The 20095-nt window shown below is 41.2% G+C and overlaps 1 long non-coding RNA gene across 1 annotated transcript; it reads right to left on the reverse strand.

Moving 5' to 3' along the window:
• Nucleotides 1–11037: 11037 nt before the first annotated feature.
• LOC112966354 lies at nucleotides 11038–20089 on the reverse strand. The gene is made up of 5 exons (XR_003253581.1): nucleotides 17685–20089; nucleotides 13479–13627; nucleotides 12755–12827; nucleotides 11918–12003; nucleotides 11038–11242 (listed from the first exon to the last, which is right to left on the reverse strand). It is a non-coding gene; the product is annotated as an uncharacterized LOC112966354 (long non-coding RNA).
• Nucleotides 20090–20095: the final 6 nt, after the last annotated feature.

The following is a 20095-nucleotide window of genomic DNA, read 5'->3' on the forward strand; positions in this document are numbered from 1 at the left end:
TACTTGCTTGCCACTGACACAAAAATTGTCCTGTGTAACAGCAACTGATGAGGAGGAAAGGAGATTATTAGCAATACAGCCTTTTTTAGTTACAGTCAGAATGGTAATTTGTACCAACAACTATTTTAAAGTCTCATTTTCTGAAAGGAAACAGAGCTTTAAAGGGGCTTTTTCTTCTGTTCCTGATACACACAAACTTTTATTACTGTATAGACATTACATATATGCAGTTAAAAAAAATAATTTCTTATATAGGCTTTCTCTAAGACGGCCACAGCATCTCAGTTCTTTCAGTTTGCTATTGAGTCAAGTAGACAGACTGAAGTAACATTCCAGTGGACTAAGCTTCAAAATTAATTCCACTTAATATAAACATCATCAAATACAAATTCTCATCACTCATTTAAACCCCATTTAATTCAGCCAAACAGAAGTACACTCATCTCTGTTGATGCTCTGACTAATGCATGAAGACTGCAGCAGTTTCTGTGTCCATTTTCTTCCTTAACACTTAACCAAGACATACTTTTCTAAGTCATGCCTTCCCTGCACAGTCCCCAATGTACAGTGCAGTTTCAAATTCTTTTACTGAATCAGAGCAGCAAGGCTTAATGAATCCTTTTTAAAATGGAGTAGAGCATCTTGAAGAATTACAACATCCACAAAGTGACAAGGCTCACTCCAGAGAAAGAAGYACGTTACCATTCACTGGAAAACTTTTGAAAACAGTAAGAAATATTGCTCAGTGGTTCCCCCTGAGATAAATCACCTTTATAAAATAGGCAGATCAGCTCAACATGCAACAGTTTCATACAGGAAACCTAATTCCACCATTTGCAGAACAAGATGTGACTGTATTACAAATACATCAACAAAAGCTCACTTGGGTACCAAAACCCTTGAAACCCCAGCAGTATGGGCCTCAGTATTGAATGAGTGGCAACTTTGATTGTTGAGCATCATAGGTTTGGCTCTGAGCCACACTGGCCTCTGGATGTTCCATTTCCATAGCTTTATTAACCACTAGTAATTTTCACATCATTTTGAAAAAAGAAGTAGCATAATGATCTAAAATATTTAGTTCAGCAGCAGACTTTTCTGCTTCTGCTTATCTGCTAAATCTGCTAAATGATCCCATGAAGGACATGAAGCTCAAAAAATGTGCACGTAAAATAACTGACTTTTTTTGTTGTTCTTGCAAAACCCCTTCTCTTGTTTCCATCCTTAAAAGGTCCCTCTCTGAAATGAAGCCAGTGGAAGTTGGGCTTAAAAAAGATCTACCATCTTATATTATTCTGTGCTGGAGACTTACCCAATACTATCTGAAAGACCTTTGTCCAGCTTTACTGTTTCAAGGTAACTTGTCCATTAGCAATAGAAGCTGCAACTATAGTTAAACAAAAATAAAGAAAATATGACATTCTAGTATTCTAACAAGGGTATCAACCAGATCTTCAGATGGCAAAAGCTTTTTTTTTCTTCATAAACCAGAGTGTTTCTACAGATATTTATTATAATAGGCTGGGCCCTTTTTATAATCCAACGGGATAGTTATTAATTTCTATTTAGCATTTTTGAACCATCAGTACAAATGTAACATATTTCAAAATATAATCCTTGAAAAGCTCTAGGCTTTATGCCTACTATTAAAAATTAAATTAAGAAAAACAGATATAAATGGATTATCTCATTTGCAGTGAAAGGGAGAACCTAACTCTTCAACACAGATGAGTTAGCTCTGAAACCCAACACTGATATGCTAAGTGTCAATACTAACAATCATTTCACAATTCAGAAATGCAGCAGAATTACAAAAGCAGTCATGTGCTTTTGTTAAGGCATGCAGCACAATAAACACTGATCAGAATAATCTGAATTTAACAGCAAAATAAAGACCAAAGAGACACTGCCTTTGGCTGCAGTATGCTGAAAAAGGAGAGGGATATTGCCACACTATAACAGGGCATATGCTGCATGGAACATGAACTCTCAATTATGTTCCCTTACACAGATTAGTAACTGTTGAAAAGTCACARTTAAGCTCTTTGGCATTCAATATACGGCTTTTGCTCTACAGGAGCCCAAGAGCTAAGAGAATTCTTCCGACTTCCAGTGTAACCTTGTGTAACTGTAAAATGTCGACTACAACAAACTCAGAACATAGCCCTAGAAGTTTGTAGCTCAATACCACCAGCAATCCTATTGATTTCAAAGCATCAGGACCAACTGGGTTTTGAGGACTGGCATCTTTAAATCTTACTTATGGCACATACACTTGTCCCTAGAGAGCTTTGCAGGGACCCTCAGAATTCAGACTTCCCAAGGGTGGCCTGTTACTCTTGTTCTGCCTTAAACACAGTGCACCTAATGATCAGCTCAGAGTTCACAGTCCTGCAGCAAACTGGGGCTTCTCCTTAAACCATATTTTCCAAGACTACAAAAAACAGAGTAGTGCCTTGTCCTGTATAAGCAGGTATGGTGCCTTCCTCCCCTGTCCTTAAGACAGAAATCTGGCACTGCTGATACTTCAGATCTTGAGATATGGAAGGATAAGGCACTTGGCTTTTTCTACGTGGGGGCGGAAAAAGCCCAGCACTTCCCTATTAAATACTGCAGAACATCAAACACAGAGAGGTGGCACTAGGTGACCTGTATCTCAGCTCAGGAAATGGCAGTTAGCCTCCATTCTCTCATGAGGCCATATTCCTTTATGACGACTGTTTCTATCTAATACAGAACCTTATTTCAGCCTCTCCCACAGATCTAATTTTCTAGTTTTATTCTGTCCTCAGGAACACCATTCTTTCTTCTCTTATGACACTGACCTCTGACACATACTCTGCCTTATACCACATGATTTCCTCATCAACAGCTTGTAACTCTACACTGGCCTCTTCATAAATAAGACTGTGAAAGTCTTGCTTCACCTGCCTATTGTTTTTCCCCACTCTCAAGGATGTTTATCCTCTCGTTCCCTCCATATCCCCCCTCAAAACAGTAAGCAATTAGTTTTAAGAGATATGGAGAATTTTACTGCTGGGAAATGAGCTGTGAAACTGAATGATGGAAATACTTGAATCATTTATATCTATTTTAAAATAAACTTCAGCCATTGGACAGCCTTTAAAATCTCTTTCTTTATTTCTCTTTGGTCTCTTATGACATCTAATTCTGACCAAAGAGCACTGAAGGGATAAAGACGACGAGAATAATAATAATAATTTTAAAAAATACAAAGAAAATAACCGAGTATCCCAGGCTGAGGAGATCTGAGGAGAATATGAAGAGACGGGACTGGCTCCTTTTAAATCACATTCCCTTTCAATTAAGAAACCTCACTAGTCTGAGATCAGCTTTGAAGCTTCATTGTAGAGAATGAGTCCTTTGAACTGGGACATGGTTCTATTTTATCCACTCTGAACCATGCATTTGAGAATAAAATTTCTGAAGAGCTTTTACTTTTCTATCTGCTTTTCTGTTCTTTTTTTTATTACTTTAGATGATTGAGCTTCTCCCAATCCACATTCACAATTAAAGGGTAACAACTTCTTTAGCATGAGGAACTTACTGAGACTGGTTTACATGTAAAAGAATGCTGAGATATGAAAACTTAGCCCTATTTAGAATACTAATTCTTAAGTTTAGTGGTTTCCGTTTTGTTTTCTGGTATTTTCAGAGCCTGCAACAAATTCAAAGTTTAGCAGGCATGGTAGTTTTTTTCTAAGGGTGGTTGTAGGCAAACATATCCCAAAACCGTATGAGCTAGTGATTTGATGGAATACATTGGAGCAAAAGGTAATACATCCCAGATGCAAATATACTACAAAGTATTTTGCCAAAGTGAGATTTCTGAGCTGAAAGAAAAGAATCTTTGCACATGCACAAAAATTACAGCCTGATCCAGGAGAAGCGGCCATTCATTAACTGAGTAGATTTGGAGATCAGAACACAAAAGTCATGGCAAAAGAAAGAATTTTAGGATGCAATGTCTGTTGAAACAAAATGAAGAATTTCCTAGCTCAGCCACTGGCAAAGATGGTAAATAATCCTAAAAGCTTGTTTGTGGAGTGTTAAAGATTTCAGCTGTTTAAAATGAAGCAACTGGGCTCTTGGACAAACAAATTCCATATAGCAGCACCCAAAAACTCACTGTTGAAACAGCACTGTCTTATCCTGTCTTGCACATTATCTTCAACATATTGCAGAGTTCAGCTTACAAATATTATATTACTAACTTTATTTTATTTAGCTCTGTTAAACTATAACAATACCTCATATCTGAGCTAGGGAATTGAGAGGAAGTTTAGTGAAGCACTGAAGCAAAGAGGTATATTAAAAGGTCAAAATAACCCCCAATTGTCATGGCTACAGATTCTAACAGTATTTTAATTTTATTTCATAGAATCATAGAACAGTTGATGTTAGAAGGGACCTCTGCAGACTGTCTAGTCCAACCCCCCTGCTCAAAGCAGGATCAACTGGAGCAGGTTGCTCAGGACCTTGTTCAGTCTCTGGGAAACCTGTTCCAGTTCCAGTTACCCTTACAGTAAAAAAGTTTTTTCTTATGTTTAAATGGAATTTCTTGTATTTCAATTTGTGACCTCTGGAGTCTGGCTCCGTCTTCTTTACTCCCCACCACCAGGCATTTATACACATTGATAAGATCCCTCCTGAGCCTTCTCTTCTCCAAGCTAACCAGTCCCAGCTCTCTCAGCCTCTCCTCGTATGAGATGCTCCAGTTCTTTAGTCATCTTTGTAGCCCTTCGCTGGACTTGCTCCAGTACATCCACGTCTCTCTTTTACTAGGGAGTCAAGAACTGGACACAGTAGTCCATATGTGGTCTCACCAGTACTGAGCATAGGGGAAGGATTACCTCCCTGACCTGCTGAAGATGTTCCTCCTAATGCAGCCCAGGATGCTGTTGGCCTCCTTTGCCACAGGACACATTGCTGGCTCCTGCTCAACTTGCTTACATCAGAACCCTCAGGTCCTTTTCTGCCAAACTGCTTTCCAGCCTGTCACTCCCCAGCCTGTACTGGTGTACAGGGTTATTCCTTCCCAGATGCAAGACTCCGCACTTCCCTTTGTCTTACTTCATCAGATTCCTGTCTACCCATTTCTCCAGTCTGTTGAGGTCTTACTGGATGGCAATACACCTATCTGATCTATCAACCACTCCTCCCAGTTTTGTATCATCTGCAAACTTGCTGAAGGCACACTCTGTTCTATTGTCTAGGTCATTAATTAAGATGTTAAACAGTACTGGACCCAGTACCAAACCCGGAGGGACATGGCTGGTGACTGGCTTCCAGCTGGACTTTGCATCACCAATCACAACCCTTTGAGCCTTGCAGTTCTGCCAGTTTCAATCCACCTCATGATCCACTTATCTAGCCCATACTTCAACCTCTTGTCTATTAGCATGCTATGTGAGACAGTGCTGAAAGCCTTATTAAAGTTGAGATAAACTACATCYACTGCTCTCCCCTCATCCACCAAGCCAGTCACCTCATCATAGAAGGTTACAAGGTTGGTCAGGCATGATTTTCACTCCATAAATCTATGCTCACTACTCCCAAACACCTTTCTTACTCTTCATATGTTTGGAAATGGTTTCCAGAATTAATTGTTCCATCATCTTCCCAGGGACTGATGCGAGGTTGACTCGCCTGTAGTTCCCCAGATCCTCCTAGCTTCCCAGAACCTCCTTTTGGCCCTTCCTGAAGACAGGAGTTACATTTGCTCTCTTCCAGTCCTTAGGAACCTCCTCCGATTACCATGACCAAGTAGTGACAGAATTGCCATACATTGAAATAAAACAGTTCCCACTGAAAACCATTCTTAGACAGTTTGTTCTTGGTGCAGGCATGATGGAAAAAAGGAAGGGAGAACAAGGGAGCAGTGCTGTACTTTCCAAAGCTGATAAGAGAACCATAGCAGAAGCACTACTCAATATGAAGAAAGTCTCTTGTTCTTGTTAACTTCACTCTTTTTCCAGCTCTTGGCTTCAGCGCCCTTTCTGCTGTCAACAAACTAAGGCTAAATCCTGCTATTTTTCTTAACTAGCAGTTTCAGGTCTTCTTTGCTCTTCCCCTTTCCCTACAAAGGCGCATGACGTCCTGTATCAGTCTTGCCTTGGTAAGTGCAATCTCTGGCCTTTCTAAATGAGCTTTGCTCCCTCTAAGTTTTGTAGAAAACTCTGCTACCATAGTTATTTTTCTTGCTCGCAACTGTGCCCACTTTTCTATCTTTTTCCAGCCCCTTCAATGAAAATTGATCCTAAATATTGTCAGCCCATGAAACCAATGAGAAACAAAAAAGCATTTAGTTGCCGTGGAGGCATTTTTTAGTTTGAGGTTCTGAAATATTTTGCTAACAGTTAACTGCATCTCACAGCGCTGCTTTAAAAGTAGCTAGGGGTTATGATTTTTATTGCACAGATGAGGCGGAAACAAAGGTAAATAAAGATCAAGTCACATCCCAGATTCACATGCTCAGGGTCCATGATTCAAAGGCCCTTAATTTTATCTACTAGAGCAAATAAAGAGCTCAGAATCCTGAAGATGGAAGAGGTAAACACTATTTGGAATTTGGATTATATAGGAAGAAAGCTTGTGCAGAAAAACTCTTCACTGTACAAGCAGAAAAGTACTGGGACATCAGTAGGAAGATGTAGAACATGAAGGTAATGCTAAGGCAGCTTTACAAAACAAAGCACGGAAGTGATTGTACCTGAGATGAAAGATAAATTCAAAATTCATGCAAATTAGGCAGATTGTGTACTATCCATTACAGAACACAGTACACACAACAGCAAATCTTCTAAAAGTGACTATAAATAAACCTTACTGATCATATATTTATCACATACCAAATTATAGGGGGACTATAGTGCAGAAGAACAGCAATATAGTACCTAAGAGCTGAAACAGCCCTATTCTGATGAAGAAGGATCTCTAGCCTTGTAGCCAGAACAACACTAAATGACATGGAAGTCTGTTACATCTTAGCTAGTGTTAAAAGATAAAGGTTTATCAGCTTTTCTGAGAAATCCATGCCTGGTATTACCTATGTAAAAGAAAAGGAAAAACAAAAAATCCCTGATCTTACTGGGACTTTCATACTATGCAAGGTGTTAGGACAAATTCTTAAGGAAAGAATAGTTAAAGACAAGGAGGTAAATGGAAAATGGGATAAAATGAAAGACAAGTTTAACAAAAATAAATTATCCCAGACTAACCCAATACATTCTTTGATAAGAGACCTGATTGTCCAGACAAGGAAAACGCAGTGAATTCCATCTATCTACATTTCAATAAAACACTTGAAACCGTATCGTACGGGGAATTATTAGGTAAATTGGGCAGATAGGACAAGAGTTTCTGCTAAATGCTGGGATCTATTAGTTGAAATTACCGAGCAGGAGAAAGACCTGAACAAGCTACTTAATCTCAGAGGACCTTGAGATAGTTATATAGTGCAACTGTGAAAAAGAAATGTGATCCTAGAGCATATCTGGTAAGGTATTTTCAAGAGAAATAATGAAGCATTAATACCATTGTTCAAGGCTCTGTAAGATATCATTTGCGTAATAGTGCACAACTCCAGTCATCCAGGTTCAAGACAGATGATTTCTAACTGGAACAGATGAACGGAAGGGCTACTACGACCATGGGACCGGAGATCTTGTGTACAAAAGGAGACTAAAAGTCTGGATTGCTTTGACAAGAAAACTGGAAGTTAGGACATGACTGCTCTTCCAAACACACTAGCGGAATATGTATCAGCGAGAGAAAAGATCAATTTTATCTAAAGGAATGTCAGCACAAGCACAAATATAAATTTTCACTGAAAATTGGAAGAATATTTGTACTAGTGAGAGGCCTTCTAATAGCACAAGGGATACAACATGTAACGCCTTAGAAATGGTGCTTGATAAATTTATGAAAGATTACAGTATAGCATGCTTTAACTGAAATACAATGTTTTGGACACGATGACCACAGAAGTTTCTTCTAGCCTTGTGCTCTTGTGCAGCTAATACAGTTCTTTGCCACAGCTGTAAGATATTAGCACAGCTTTCCTCTTACAATGTAGATTCATTTCTTAAGCAGCCACTTTAAAATATCCCAAAGGTTTCCAAACCAATTTAGCTAGATTTTGTTAGCAACCCTTTCTGACATTAATCTGAATTTTGTTGATCTTGCAGGTTTTCCCTTAGGACAGGTTTCATTATATTGTAGAAGAATTAATGGAAACTACTGTAGTTAAGGTAGCAAAGCAGTTAATGAAATTTTGGTTAGCAACTGAAACATGAGGATTTTTAATGTCTTGATCTAAAATTTTCAACATTTATTGTCAGCCCAGTAAAATTAATTCAACTATTTCCAAGCTTGGAGTTTGTGTGCATTTTAACTGCATGCAAGGGAAGAACCTTGTCCCTCTTGATTCTGAACCCCCTCAGGTCTTAAGGGTGACAGAATCCATTGTTGAAAGGAAAATCCTACCTTCTAAGTAAATGAAGTCTATAAAACAAGCAACAGTTGCAGAAATTAAATCAGATGGAGAAAAAAAGCAACCTGAAGAGAGAGAGAGAGCAGAAGGACGTCAGAGGACAGTTTACAGGAATGCGTAGAGCTGGTACTAGCATAAGGAACAGAGAGCACAACATTTGCACCATGCTTGTTTGTAGGCATTTACAGATAATTTCCTCACCATAGACACAATTCTAAAAGTGACTGCAAGAACTGCAATAAGTTTCAGTGAAATGGGATGAAAGGACTGCAAACAGTCACGTTTTTGTCTTCTTAGAGAGAGACCAAACATTTCAGGAGAAAAAGAAGGGGAGAGAACTTGAAAAGTGAAGGAAATTGTTAGCATCAAAGTATCACACGTATGGGGGAGAAAAGGTGACAAGAAAGGAGACAGATAAATAAAGAAGAATCAGAGCTGAAGAAACAAATGAGCAGCCCATACAGGGGAAATGTTTACAGTGGCAACAGAAGCACAGAAGTTCAACACATATCAGTGTGGCACTGACACTAGAGGAGATGGAGTCTGAGGTTCTGAAGGCTCCAGGGATTAGTAGTGTGATGGGTTGTACTTGATTATGTTGCTACCCTATGATACAGGCAAATAATATAAACCACATTTTGCAGATGAAAAAATGGAAACTCAGGAGGAGTGATATGAACAAGATCACACAGCAAGGCGATGTCAGTGCACAGACTTAGCCACAATTCTTTTGACTTCATCTCAAGTTCTTTCTGGAAATTAATAATTAATAATACTCTTGTAAATTTTGTGTGGAATTGCTATACAAATCCAGACTGACATGGAAGCAAAATGATATTTGACAACATTCAGGAAAATATAAATAATACTGAAATTCAATGAACTGTAAATCACTTGTTTAAGCTCAAGGAAGGTGGTGATCAAACATTATTTGATTATATTATACTCCAGTAAGAAAAAGCCCTATTCTAACAGCAGACTTCTTTTAAACAAGCTCTCTCTCAGTTTACTTGTTCTTTGTCTTGCACTAGTTTCAGGTCACCTTTAATAATTCCTCAGTAGTACACATAGGATACTCATAACTGCTTGCTCTGATGTTGATTTTTTTTTTAATGTAAAATAATGTAGGAAATTGGCAAATCAAATTACTTTGATAAGATATTTTGCTTCTTCTTTCATTCTCCTTCATAAATACACTTCCTCCCAGTGGAAAATAACTTATCCTTTCCTGCTCATGTATATTCCAGAGACTTTTGATTGACAAAGTGGAGAATATAAAGGAAAACATATCTAAAATCTGTGTGACATGACATTCAGAATAAAATACATCTGGATGCAGAGTTGATCAGTGATCCTGGAGATCAAAGTGAAATTCCGGCTGAACTGATTGGTTAAATAGTTTATTAGAACATCTGGATGTCATATAGTACTGTGAAACACTGTTTTATACTATTGTGAGGAGTAAAGTTCAACTTAGTGTATACTTTTAAACTGATACTAGAGCAGGAAGGACCACAGGACTTCTAACTTTCTGTTCCTCTGCCCTAATTATTATCAGGCTGCTCACTACGCACAAACATAAGCAGACTACTGCAGCGTAAGGAAAGTGCAGGTAAGGCTTGAACTGACAAAAGAAAGGAAGGAAAGCTCTTTCTTGAGAACTCTTCTGCCACTTTTCACATCAAACTGATTTGTAACCTCTATGCAATCCACTTTTCAGCTTTGTTGTTTCATGTCTAGTCTGTCATCACCTAAAATGATAAAGTGGTAAGTGGGGGGTGAAGCAAACCATAATGAATGATTAGACATGTGTAATGGTGGATTGCATAGAGGTATAAATTATATTGTAGACAGTCTTCCAGATGTATCCTCTGGCTTCATGCTGAGATCTCCCCTTCTATTAGCTTTTTTTTGAAGTCTCAACATTGCCTGTGCTTTGAAAGTTATGCACTCTGTCTCCATACTGAGACTTGCTCTTAGATTCTTGGCTGCAATCACATTTCCCTTTTCTGCAATATTCCTTTCCTACCTTCCACTTTGAAGACAAGAACTACCCCAGAACCATTTCTTAAAGCGGACACAGTCACACAGAGGAAATGGTCAAACTATAAAGAGCTTGCAGAACTGTGAACACAAACTGGGATGCCGAGTGTCTCTGCTTTAGCTCACAGATGTGTATTTAGCTTTAAATCAATACAATATTCACATTCAAACGGATGGGCAAAAATGAGATGAACTATTCCTACAGGAGTCATTCCTACTCTATTGATGCAACTGTCCTGGGAAATCTGGTGGGTCTGTAAAAGTGAGTGCTGAACTGTCGGTGTTTTTATCTCTTTAAAGATGAAACTAGCAAAGATTTTGGGGAACCTAATCTAATGTCACTGCTGTCTCTAGCAATATCKTAACAGAAAAAAAAAAAGTGTGCTGACAGTAGTCTAGGAACAGAAATGTCTTTGCTCAATAGCACTAAGATCCACACACACCATACAAATAAATCACAACTTGAGGSAGTTCTTTTCAGTTGGGCCAGTAAGCCAAGATTTTAGAACTGGCTGCATTACATTGAGGCTTTTATAGTGAATGATTTTTTACCAGGATTGTCACAGTCCTTTAGATTAGACCCTCTCCATCTTCTACACATTAAAGACTATTTTGAACATGGTGCTTGTCATTTCACCATGGCCACTTCAGCTCTTCCCCTTCTCCAGCTGCTACCTTTGAGCTCTGTAATAGAAATGAAATTGCACTCTGAAACACCTAAGAAGCCACCTTGCGCACATCCCTTGTCCAGATCTATTAAAGTTACAACCAGAGCCAACCCAAGACAACACACAGACCACATGTTTAAAAATACAAAAAGAAGTTGTGCTGTGAGCAAGAAACCTAACAAAATGCAATGCCTATGCCTCCTGTAATCCACTGCTCTCACTAGGCATCTCCCACATTCCAAGTTATAAACCAAGGCTACCAGCATATCCTCTAACTCCGCTCTGCAACAAGATCTATGGGAAAGGACACAAAAGCACATTATGTATTAGCCAAAAACAAGATAAAGACGCACCTGAAATCAGAGATTGTGTTTTAAGATGTTTAGGGCACAGTAATGAGGGAGCAACGGTGTGGCTTAAGAAATGATGAGGTAGTGCCAAGCTCGTGGGGAAACACTAGACAAAATAGTTACATGGTCAACACTGTCATGAAGGTGATTTCAGAGGGATTCAATTACAAAAAAATACAGGAACAACTATAAAAATACCTGTAGATTTTCTAATCTTTACAAGAGAGGCAGCAACTGCCAAAATCTAAACAACACATTTTGTATATATCCAAGCTCCTGCCAGATGTAATCCCCCCCTGCATCCCTCACCTCCAAAAACAAACAAACAAACAAAACCTTACCATGAATTTGGTTTCATCTTTAGACAGCATATCTGTGACAAAGTGGAATTTTCCAGTTGTTCTACAACTTGATGCAAAAGTTTTGGCTATGCACAGTGACAACACAAAAAAGAAGAAATTACAAATAACAGGAATATCTTACTTGTTAACCAGTGACTCGTGTAAGTACTGTACATCACTGTTATTGCTACATGACATCTAACTGGGGGAAAATATTACAACACTACTGAGAAAAGCTAACAAAATTACAACTGTGAAGATGTAAGAAAATTTTTCACTGCAATCTGTATCATCAGATTACTTTCATTAGAAATGACAAAACTTGTTTCCTAGTTTGAGTTTTGAACTTTCAAAGTCATGAATCTGCAGAAATAACACAAATGCAAAATGTCATGAGGAACTTTCCCAGTTAGCCCAGAAATATTACAAACCATAGTAGGATATTTGCTTTGCCTTCAAAGGATTTCAACTACATAAAGAGATACTGAGTTTGCCTTTAATCACTGTTTTATTTGGCTAGTTGTTACAATTAGAGGTTGTAAAAACAATACAAATTAATGGAGGTGGGGAGGAGGTTAAAGGAAGGGAAGGATAAGACTAAACATACTATATATTTCTGCAAGAAGAACATAACATAAAATACACAGACATGACAAGTGAGTATGTCCTCAAACTAAACACGTTGATCAAAGAGAATAGCTTACTATTACAGTAACAAAAAGAGATGCAAGAAAGTACAACACAATTCTGAGACTTATCTTCTGCTGAATTTAAAAAGCACACACTGTTCTGACAGTAAGACATAGTAGTAATCCATAGTAACGCAAAGATGTGTACCTGTTTAGATGATTCTGACATGAAACTTGGATGGGTTAGGAGAACATCCATATCCCCTGGCTTCACTCTGCACCTGGGAAAGTAAGAAGCAAAGAAAATCCTTCTGTGCGAACCTTGCTATTTGTTTTAACAAGACCAGCTAAAGTAAGGCTTTGTGTCTGAAATTTGGTTCTCATCACTGACAGAAACTACACTAACACTGACAAACATTCATCAAACTGTTCTCCCAGCAGAAAACACTCAGTGACTATCCAAGAAACTAGTGAAAAATTAATCTTTAAGTAAGAGAACACTGCTAAAACAAAAAGACTTGGCATCACCCTGCATCTCAGAAATACCAAAGAACTTCCTGCAATACTCTATAGTAATGAATGCTACTAAGGTAAAACAAAGTGAACAATTCATATTTTGTAATACACTAATCTCAGGGGAAGGGGGGGCAGGAAAGGGAGAGCAATGATGTTTGTGGGTGCTTCATCACTGAACCCACCAGTTCAGTTAATACTAAACAGAGCAGGGTTCTAATATAAACTGACTCTCTAGAAGAACGGCATGTATTAAAACARAGAGTCAAACTATCAAATACCAACTACCATGTCTCATAAACATCAGTAAATTCTACATCTTATTAGCCCAAAATAAACACAACAAGATCACAGAGCACCAGTCTTGTCTAAAACTACTACAGACTGCACCAATAATAGTTTGGATCCAGTTTCTTTACCTCCTTTAGCACAATTTCCTGAAGAAAGAGGGAAGATTAGTCATTTGAGATGTCAGCTGCTCATTTGCCTTCACTGCCTTATGTCCTTGATAAAGATTTTCTTGTGTGCATTTTCAGCATTTCTTCCCCTGGGATTCTTTTCTCAAAATCTTTAAAATATCAGCATATATAAAAATAAAATCATCTGAAACAGTGGTAAGGGCAGCATCTTAAAACTGTAGTCAACTAAATGTATATCAGAAATAACAATACAATTTATATTACTGTCATGTTGCAAATAAAGCTCCCCTTTCTCACCACCAACACCTTAGAAAACAGCATCTCGCAGAGTAATGGCAAACCTCACAGTTGCAATTTTGGCAGATCTTAGAAGATGGCTTCATTGCATATTCTGAAGAGCTGCTATGAGGTGGGAGTAATATTATCATTTGACCAACTGATTTATATTTACAGAGCCCTCCAAAAATACAAAAGGTACTCGACAGAACTCAGTCCATCAGCAATCAGGAGGAAAAGGTCCCTGACCCATGGTCAGAGGTGCCAAAAACCAAACAGAGGCTGCATTGCCAAAAACCAAACAGAGGCTCACAAGCCTGTCAAATACAGCTCCTGAAGTGTCTATGCAGAGAGCTGTAGAAAAGACAGGCTGCCAGCACGCTGCTTGACTACAGAGGGTAAAAGGCCACGTGAAATGGTGATGCACCGCCTGCCTGAGCAGCTGGCACATTCATCACACCTCCTGCCCCAGAACCATTGATAGGAAGCATTGGCAGCAGTACAATGGCCTGGGAACGCCACGTATACGGTGACACTCTGACCCAGCCAGCCCAAGCCCTGTAGACAGGGGTGCTGGATACAAGACACGAAACTACTTTTTTCAGGTGAGCTGTAATGGAACTGAGAACAAGAAAAGCACATTGCACTGAAACCATTCTTACAGTTCAGCACTTCCTGATGGCTCCGAAACAAGATCTGAACACAATGCCAGGAGCAGACCCAAGGGCCAGGCATGCACTAACAAGGTGCAGGAAACCTGGATATATAGGCTGGATTATCTCATATTGACTTTATAATGAAAAGTTTTCCCTTAAATGCTCACACATACATAAAGGCAGTGATGAACACCAGGTATGGGGCTCAGAGATGAGCAATGGTAAGACGACGATCATCGTGTACCCTTTCTGACTCACTGGCAGCCAGTTTGCTCAGGTCACACACCCTGCATTTTTACTACTGATGCAGAAACTCTAAAGCTGACCCCATGCAGAACCAATTCATATGTATCAGGATTGAGCAGTTCATTTGCAGCTTCTTGCAGACACCTTTAGTTCTTCCAGGACACCACCAGCACAGTGCAACAGCCACTTGGCAAGCAGCATTCAAACTAGCAAGTACCAAGGGAAAGGTGTGCACTCTGCATGGCATTCTCAAGCTTAGCTGTCACAAAGGCCTTATCTTGCATGCAGCACATGACAAAAATGGGTTGGGGCAATTCTGTAGCGCATGCTGAGAGGGCAGGCCCTTTCAGAAACAGATTGCCAAGGAACACAATGCAACCTTGCTAAAGCAATCCTCCATGAGCGAACTGAAAAGTCAGTTGGAAATAATTCATTTCTGGATGGAGACTAAGCCTACTGAATTTCAAACCCAAGGACACACAAGTTCTGAACTGCTGAAGAAAGCACAAAGCATATAGAATTGGAACTTATTTGGCCTCTTTAACCTCACATTGCATCCTGGTGTCAAAAGGAATCATTAGAAAAGCCAAACATTTGCACCCAGGAAAACTTACTTCAGCCCAATTTGCTGTCAATGGGTCAAGCTTACATTCATTATTTCTTAGAGCCRGAATAAGAAAAAAAAAAAAGTTACTCGAAAACTAAAATTCATACAGTAAATTTCTTATACTAAAAAATGATGCAACTGAAGAACATGCAACAAAACAGCAACCTCAAAGTCAAAGGCTAAGGAAGGCATTTTAAGCAGAGCCTGGTCAATATCTGGCTGTAAAAGTCAAAACACATACAGCAATGTCTGACAAAACCCTAAGACTTCAACAGACCTTCCACCTCTACAACAAAATCCATGTTATTTCCCAAGTACTCTGCAAGCATCTTACTCTAGAAATGTATACAATGCATTTACTTCATCTTTTTAATTTGAAAAGTTTCCTCAAAAACCTAGGCACAACTGCTATCACGGTATCACTGAGAAATAGGTAGCTTCACAGAAGAAGAATTATTTGAAGTGTGAATTGAGGACCCAAAGTCTGTGCAGCATATGACACGCTCACCTTCTAACATCTTAATTCTTTTCTCCAAAAACTTCCCAGCAGCAGCAGGACTGCAAAGGGACAAGGCAATCTGCAAGCAGAAACAGCAAAAAAAATCTCATGACACTAAAAAGCAACCTCCAGGCAAATTCTGGACCAGGAGAGGCATCTTTCACTTTCCTGAGACAGACACCTAAACTTCTCCCACTGCATCTGATCCTGATTTCTCACAGGTAATCTCAAACCACAGTACAACTTTAAACAAATCTTCAAATCACTTACGAACCATCATGGTCCCTTCTCTCATCCTCAAGATCCTCATAAACATTTTGTTCTCTGTAGCAACATTTTACCCAACATTTACCAGCTTTGTTTCTAAGCACAAATTAATCCCACAGTCTCTTTATTCAGCCAAACCTTCTTAGCAACCAGTATCACTGCCCTCCTCACTCCCAAGGGATCCATTTCAACCTCTGCTGCCTGTGATGAGCCTGCTACGTCCCCATCTGCAGGCTCAACTCTTCTCTGTTGGGGATTCACTAGGAACGGGACAGAAAATGGAACAAGCCTGGGACCTTCTAAAGCCCCTTCCTGAAGAGCTTTGGTGGTTTGGGTTTTTTTTTCCTTTCCCCCTCCTACTTCAGGGACCTCCTGCTCTACTTACAAACACTCCATGGAATAACATAATCCCTGGGCTAATTGCCCACCATATGTCCAAAGGCTCCCACTCCATCTTCCCCGTTACTCTTCTCAGTGCTTCATGGCTGTTTTTGATCAGCTCCTCTCTCCTTCCCCTCTCAGCTTGCACGCACAAGCTTGCCACTTCCATTTCCCTACCACAAAGCCCATAATGGGCAACTCTCTACCCTTTCCTCTCAGACAATTCACATCTTTGGTGTCTCCGTTTGGGCACTACGGCATCAGCCCAAACTCACTCTTCTCACAATCACTAGTCTCCTGGTTTCTGCTCATAACTTCACCAAATAAACAGAGCAGGATAACAAAGATTTTACCCAACGCCAGTAACTCACGTCAGGACCTTGGCTGATACACTAATATCACCCCGACAAATCTGCAGAAACAAGCAAACACCACAAATCCTTCCTCACCTCACTTGCAATAAAGAACTGGAGTGGCCGCTCCCGCCCGCTGGTCACCGCACAACGGTACTGTGAGCGGCAGCAAGTGCATGCGCATGCGCGCCGAGACCAGCCCTGCGCACCACCCGCCCGCCTCCGCTCGCAGGGCGCTACTGCAGGCGAAAGGCGCGCGCATGCGCAGGGAGAACAGTGGCGCCCTCCACCGAGCAGGAAATGGGCTGTAGCCGAAAACGCCGCGTGTGCGCAGGGAGAACAGCGCCGCCCAGCGGTGCCCTCCACCGAGCATGAAATGGGCCTGCTGCCGAAAACGCCGCCCGTGCGCAGGGAGAACAGCGGTGCCCTCCACCRAGCAGGAAATGGGCTGCAGCCGAAAATGCCGTGCATGCGCAGGGAGAATAGCGCCGCCCAGCGGTGTCCTCCACCGAGCATGGACCTACTGTACAGCTGCCAGTCTCTACGGGAGGTTGTTAGTGAGAAGGAGAATGCTGTATTTCAACTCGTGACTGCCAAAGAGGTTCCTTTATGCCCACTTTCAGAATTATGACCTACTTCATCAGTCTGCTTTGACATTATTTCTTGGCAGGAATGCTAGTGCTTTAACTGTGCAGTGGCCAAAACCAGTAGTTTATAGGCCAGAGCAGTTATGCTGTACCTGTCTTTGATATGCATTTCATCCTTGTCTCAGGCTTCTGGGAAAATAAATTGTACAGAATTCCAGAAGGTGCGCCTTTAAAATAGGCGGTAAATCTAGAAGCRTGTCTGAATTGCAAGGGGCTTGTAACTTCATATTTGTCTTCAATGTGTACTTTTCTTTCACTCTTATTCCGGGCTTACCTCCAACAGTCAGTATTACTGTGGTGTATTGTGTTTCACCAGCAGCGATATATTCAAGAAGAACATGAGAACTCCTGCACTCCCAGAGACCGCGGGATCCATGCTCTGGGCTGGTCGGTTTGGGCCTGGTCATTTAGGTGCAGAGTTTTCTTTCCAGTTACACACCCTGTGTGAGCCTCTGCTTCAGCTGTTTTCTCAAGGTATTGGAAATGCTTCTGGTAAATACTGTAGTTCCTGACATTTTTCACTGTGTCCTCGCTGGTATGGGATACCGTGAGAGCAGGGAGAGGCAGCCTACGTATGTGCGAGGAACATTGTGGCACAGAGAAGTTACCTCTTTGGCCCACCTGACCTATTTTAGAGAGTTTTATTTTTGACCTAAAGATTGAGTGCCATGCACAGCATGCATTGGTTTCCCCATTCTTTTCACAAGATTATCTCTGTCCTTCAGTTGTTTCTTCTGAGGGGGGAGTTGCTGCAGGAACTGCTGGGGAGGCCCTGACAGTGGGACGTGAAAAAGACACCTTTGACTACATCCAGCTGAAGAAATGTAAGCCGAAGGATCAGAGTAAAGAACTGCTTGTCTAGGCTTGTTACCCAGCAACACGTTGTCAGAGGTTTTTTTTTTTATGAACAATCCTACTTGATCAGGTGCCTATTCATTCCGTGAATGTTAGCGCAAAAACGTGTACGTTACCGATCCTTTAAACCGAGTCCATGGCACTGGGGTAGCATGTGCAGTGAAGACTAAATCCCATAATAACTCATTTTGATGGTGTTCTCTTATATGAAAGCACTTAGAGCAGATTAAAACATTTATCGTACTCTTTTGTTTGTTGAATGGACCATGATACTAAGAGAGACCTGCAGTGAAGGAGACGTAGCAGCCAGTTTCCTTAGAGAAGGTGTCTTGTCCTGTACTTTAGGGCTTACTGTACACTTTGACAGGTAGTAGTGAATGACAGGTTGCCTTTTAACCCCTGGGGAGCAGAAAGTTGTGACTTGGAGGCAAACTGTTTCTTGCAGCTGGGTTAGAAGAAGCTGGCTAGCAATGCAAAGTAATGACAATGCTGTGGAGTCGCTGGAAGTGTTTAAAAGAGTGTATTTACCTTTTATAGAAGGCTATGCACTTTCATTACTAATACCTGTAGTAATCAAGCCAGGTAAGTGGTACACAGGTGATCGGACCATTAGTCTTTTTCACATAGWAATAGCCTTTAGGCTGTGATYRCTGTTAGAAAAGTCCARCTATTTTAGAAACAGAACAAGCCTTTTTAGCTTGTTTCCTGTAGTGCCRCAAAAGGTGATYAGCATACTAATRTTTTCATGCTTTAAYRTGGTAGACRTACTCTGTGCAAACATCTCTTACTGTTTAATAATAAAAAATGAGCAGTCTGTCAAGAAAATAGTGCAGCTTGCTTTGGGCTGTTTATTTTGTTTAACACTCAATACAGGCAAGAGGTTGAAAGTCCTAAAGAAGACCGCTGCTTGTTTAATGGTTGCAAATTGTCCCATTAAGTAGGGTTTTTTTTTTTTTAATGCAGCCTCTGAGTGTTTTTTGTCTGTAGAGTATTTTGCAACGTTCAAATGAAAGCTTTGTTACTAAAGCCTCTAGTAGAAGCGGCTTGAGTACGAAATACAGACAATCTGTGCCTCGCAGCAGGCACCGTAAGTAACGGTAGATCAGATGAGGCGATGGCAGTGAAATATCTCCAAAGGCCAGTGCCGAAGTTGCGTGTTGGCACGTTGTTACAGGATGCGAAGTCATGATCACGGCTGCTATTGAAGTATTGCTCTTCCGTGCGAGCCCAGCACGGCTGTAACGCGGCTCGGTGCTGCCCTCGTCTGGCTACAAACAAGCACTGCAGCCGAGCGAACAGCGCATGCGCGGTGCCCGCCCCGCCCCGCTCACTGCTGCCCAGGGATGACGACCAGCCGGCGCTGTGGAGAGGGGCCGCGCGCATGCGCACTAGTTCACAGCCGCGCTCACCAGGTGATGACAGGCAAGTACTGCGCTGAGCGGCTCGCGCATGCGCACTGGCTTAACGTCGCTCACCGCGGCCCTCGGGTGTCGAAAACGGACAACGGCACTCCGAGCGGTGGGGGGGGSGCGCATGCGCACTGCGATCCGTCGTGCTCCCTGCTGCCCTCGCGTGTCGAAAAAGCAGAATGGCACCCGCAACACGCGCACTGCTTCCCGCTGTGCTCGCAGCCGCCGTCGCGTTCCAAAAAAAATCAGTCCCTCCGTGGACACTGTCGGGGGAGTCCCGGGCCGGTGTCGGGGATCGCGGGGCCGCGCTCCGGGCTCTGCGGCGGTATCCGGGTCCCGAGGGCGGGCGGGCGGCGGGAAGAAGGGCGGGACGGAACGCAACGCAATCGCCACAAACCCCACAGAGCGCTGCGGCACCCCA

The sequence above is a fragment of the Apteryx rowi genome, unplaced genomic scaffold (assembly GCF_003343035.1).
Source record: "Apteryx rowi isolate R43461 unplaced genomic scaffold, aptRow1 scaffold_24, whole genome shotgun sequence".
NCBI classification, from domain to species: Eukaryota; Metazoa; Chordata; class Aves; order Apterygiformes; family Apterygidae; genus Apteryx; species Apteryx rowi.